Consider the following 4,960-nt stretch of genomic DNA (forward strand, 5'->3'; position numbering starts at 1 on the left):
GTCAGCATTCCTACCAATAATGAATGAGAGTCCCTTACTCCCAACATCCACGCCAACACCAGTTGCTTTTGTTCGTTTGGATGTGTGCCAGTCTCTGTGGGGTGAAATGATTTCTCATTGTTGTTTTCATTTGCATCTCCCTGAAGTTTAGTGATACAGAGCATTTTTCATGTGCCTTTGGCCATTCAAATTTCTTCATTGGGAAAGCTTCTGTTCATTTCATTGCCCCATTTTCTGATGGGGTTGAATGTTTTCTTCTTGTAGAGTTCAACCAATGCCTTGTATGTCCTTGATATTAACCCCTTATCATAAGGAAATTGGGTGAAAATCCTTTCCCATTCTATAGACTGTCTTTGTATCCTAGTCGCTGTTTCTTTTGAGGTGCAGAAGCTTCTTAGTTTAAGATAGTCCCATTTGTTTATCTCTGCCTCCACTTGCTTGGTCAGAGACATTTGATCTTTGAAGATACGGTTAGCTTTAATGCCGTGGAGGGCTTTGCCGACCTATTCTTCAATGTACCTTATTGTAGGATTACATAGCTTCAGATAGTTTAGGTTTATTGGGTTACTCCCGTTACAGTGCTCCTATTCCTCTTTATTTGTAGCTTCTTTCTTAATGTTCTGTTGACTTGTAAACAATGTTTTTCTCTTCTCTTTGAGTCCTTTGCATAGTTTATTCAGAGCAAGTCCTTTTTGTGTGGACACAGGAAGACTTAACAAATGTTATGCTTTTGTAACCCGGGAGTCATTTGACTCTACATACTTTCCTCCAGGGCATCTGTTCTCTTGACCTAAACCTCAGCTGCCCTTACTTCCTAGCATCCCCAAAGCAGGATCCCGACGTGGGATGAGAAGGACCCAGGGCAAGCAGTAAGTTATGTGCTACCCTGGCATCGAGAGGGGCCTGGCCAAAGTGCCTCATTCTTAACTATAAGTTATGAGTCTGATCATGGACAAGTACTGTCATGATCTTAAAGTAATGACGAGACTAGGATAGGGATAGGAAAGACTAATGTGGCCTGGGCAGTGTAGTCTGAGATTGAGATGACCCCAGGAGAGCAATTCTAAAAGTTTAATGCATCTCTTGCTATGCCCATACAAAACGATTAATATTATGAATGCTTATATGTTTGTTGGACAAGGAGAGAAGAAACACAACCATGGGATTTCATCATTGATGGGTCCTGCTGAAAGAGTATCTGTCCTAGAGAATAGGTGTTCTGCTATTGTTATTGAACCTTTTAAGCTTGAATTGTTACATTGTAGATTCCAGGCTCTGGTCCAGCCTAGTCTTTGGGATGTAGATTTCAGGTGCTGCCTGGTTTGTAATTGACAATGTAGATTTCATGTGGCAGCCCAGCCCAGGCTTTGGTATGTAAATCTGAGTGCTTTTCAGCCCAAGAAGGCTTTGGTTTTGGTTTTGTATCTTCTTTCCGGAGGGAGGCCTAGATTACTGACCTGCAGATACAAGAGAATAATGTTGCCTCAATGTTCTTCCTGTAAGATCTTTTGGTGCCTTTGGTGATGTCAATGTATTGCGACATGAGCAAAAAGGGGTTCCGAGAGAGACACATGGGGAAGGAGAGACTAGAGGAGAGTGGAGTAGATCCGGAGAGAGGCTGGAGCTGGGAGTGCGGAAGATAGAAGTTTAAAGATTGAATAAACAGTAACAAATCAGCAACTAGCTGGGTCCTCTTCTTCTTTCTCCTTTCCTTGACCACCGGCCGTCCAGATCCAGTGCTAGTCCTCTAGTCCTCGGTGAGCCATAGTTTTTTACACCTTATGGATTTTGGTATGATGTTGATGTCTTCAATCCATTTTGATCTGATTTTTCTGCGTGGTGTTAGTCCCTCATCAAGATTAGATGATCACACATTTGAGGGTGTGTGTAAGGATATTCAACTCTATTCCATTGATCTGCGGCTCTGCCTTTCTTCCAATACCATGTTGTTTTAGTTATTACTGCTTTGTAGTACAGTTTTAGGTTGGGAAAGGTGATGCCTCCCATCTTTTTTCCCCAAGAATTGTTTTAGCTATTTGTGGGTGCTTGTTGTTCCTTATGAATTTCAGGAGAGTTTGATCAATTTCTTTGAGGAATGTCATAGGTATCTGTATAGGGATCACATTGAATCTGTGTAATGCTTTGAGGAGTATTGCCATTTTGACAATGTCAATTCTCCCAGTTCATGAGCAGGGGATTTGTTTCCATTTCCTCATATCCTCTTTTATTTCTTGAAGTAGTGTTTTGTAGTTTTTTTTTTTTTTAATGGTCCTTTACCTCCTTAGTTAAGCTGATTCTAAGGTATTTGATTTTTGGAGGGATGATTGTGAACGGGATTGTTTTCTTCATACCACTTTCTTCTCTCTCATTATTTGCATATAGGGAAGCCATGGGCTTTTGGGTGTTGATTTTGTAGCCTGCCACTTTACTATACAAGTCTATTGTTTCTAGCAATTTCTTGGTAGAGGCTTTAGGGTTCTCTAAGTATAGTATCATGTCATCTACAAATAGTGAAAGCTTCATTTCTTCCTTTCCTATCTGGATTCCCTTGCTATCTTTTTCTTGCCTAAACTGCAATGGCAAGTACTTCCAGTATTATATTGAATAGAAGTGTTAAGAGTGGGCAACCTTGTCTTGTCCCTGATCTTAGAGGGAAGGCTTTTAGTTTTTCCCCATTGAGGACAATGCTTGCTGTGAGCTTGTGGTAGGTGGTTTTGACTATATTGAGGAAATTCCCTTCAATTCTCATTTTGCTGAGAGTTTTCATCATAAAAGGGTACTGGATCTTGTCAAGTGATTTCTCTTTTTCTATTGATATGATCATATGGTTTTAATATTTTCTTTTATTGATATAATGGATTATGTTGATTGACTTGCAAATGTTAAATCATCCTTGTATCCCTGGGATGAATCCACTTCATGCTATATGATTTTTTGATGGGTTGTTGGATTATATTTGCTAATATTTTGTTGAAGATCTTTGCATCCATGTTCATCAGGGATATCAACCAGTAATTTTCTTTTTTGTGATGTCTGCTTTTGATATTAGGGTGATATGTGCCTCATAGAAACTCTTTGGGAGTGTTTCTGTTTCTTCATTTTCCTGAAAAATCTTGAAAATAACTGGCAATAGGTCCTCTTTAAATGTTTGGAAGAATTCAAAGTGATTCCATTTGGGCCTGGACTTTTATTTTTGGGAAGAATTTTGACTACTCTTTCAATTTCCTTGATAGTGATAGTTCTATTCAGGTATTCCAGATCTTCTTGGTTCAGCCTTGGGAGGTTATAGGAATCCAGGAATCTATCCATATCTTCTAGGTTCTCTTGTGTAGTGGCATATAGACTTTCAAAGTAATCTCTGATGATCTTTTGAATTTCTTTGGTTTCTGTTGTGATGTCCCCTTTTCATTTCTGATTTGTTTTTTTAGGGTTCTCTCTCTCTTTCTTTGTGAGACTTGCTAGTGGTTTATCAATCTTGTTTATTTTCTCAAAGAACAAGCTCTTGGTTTCATTGCTCTTATGGATTTTTTGGGGGATTTCCATGTAGTTAATTTCTGCTCTAAGTTTTATTATGTTTTTCCTTCTGCCTAATTTGGGATCCTTTTCTTGATCATTTTCTAAGATTTTTAGCTGTGAAGTCAAGTTATTTATGTGGGCCCTTTCTTCCTTCTTGAGAAATGCTTGCAGACCTATATATTTTCCCCTAACCCTGCTTTAGCTGTGTTCCACACATCGCTTCTCGGCCTTTTGGCTAAGATCAAGCGTAGTAGCTGTGTTCCACAAGTTCTGGTAGCTTGTGTTTTCACTCTCATTTGTTTCAAAGTACTTTTGATTTCTTTCTTGATTTCCTCTCTGGCCCAGTCATTCAACATTGAGTTGTTTAATTCCAAGGTGTTTGATTTGATTCTCTGTTTCTGTGTGTGATTAACTTCTATCTTCTGTGCACCATCATCAGAAAAGATAGTTGATATAATGTCTATCTTCCTGATTCTATTGAGGTATGTTTTGTGGCCCAGCACATAGTCTATCTTGGAAAATGTTCCATGTGCACTGGAAAAGAATTTATATTTGGTTTTGGGGGATGAAAAGCACTGCATATAAATATTAGCCCTCTCCCATTTCTTCCTTCAAAGCAATACTTCCTTGCTCAGTAGTCTTGCTGATCTATCCAGAGGTGATAAGGTGATATTAATATCTCCAACTACTATTTTGTTGCTACCAATGTCCTCCTCAAATTCTATTAGCAATTATTTTTAGTATTTTGCTGGCCCCTCATTGGGCGCATATGCGTTTAGGAGTGTAATTTATTCCTGATGTACATATCCCTTGATTATTAAAAAATGGCCTTTGCTGACATTTATAATCTTTTTCAGCCTGTAGTCCATGCTATTGAATACTAGTATGGCCATCTCAGCTTTTTGGAAGGAGTTGTTTGCTTGAAGAATTACTTTACATCCTTTGACTTTGAGTCTGTATTTGCTCTTACTGTTTAGAGGTGTTTATTGTAGGCAGCATAATGTTGGATTCAGGCTTTTTTTTAAATACATTTGGTCACTATTTTTCTCTTAATTGGTGCATTTAGACCACTGACATTGAGAGAGATTATTGTCATGGGGTTTTGTGCCATCTTTCTGTAGAGGTTTGTTGTGCTTGTAGTTGTTTGACTTATAGCCCCTTTAGTCCTTCTTTTAAGGTTGGTTTTGAGTCTATGAAGTTCCTGAGCTGTTATTTATCCATGAAATGGTGTATTGTTCCTTCAATTTTAAGTGAGAGTTTAGCCAGATAAAGAATTCTTGGTGATATTTTCACTTCATTGAGTTTTTTCACCATATCCAACCATTGTCTTTGGGCTTGGACAATTCCACCTGATAAGTCAGCTGTAAATCTAAGGGGTGCTCCTTTGTATGTGATTTCCTTCTTTGACCTTGCTGCTTGCAGTATAGTGTCTCTGTCTGTGTTA

The 4,960-nt window shown here is 38.5% G+C and overlaps 1 pseudogene; it reads left to right on the top strand.

The window, feature by feature from the left end:
• Positions 1-3,731: 3,731 nt before the first annotated feature.
• Positions 3,732-3,838, top strand: LOC129400307 (U2 spliceosomal RNA; annotated as a pseudogene).
• Positions 3,839-4,960: the final 1,122 nt, after the last annotated feature.

Source organism: Sorex araneus, chromosome X, assembly GCF_027595985.1.
Source record: "Sorex araneus isolate mSorAra2 chromosome X, mSorAra2.pri, whole genome shotgun sequence".
NCBI lineage: Eukaryota > Metazoa > Chordata > Mammalia > Eulipotyphla > Soricidae > Sorex > Sorex araneus.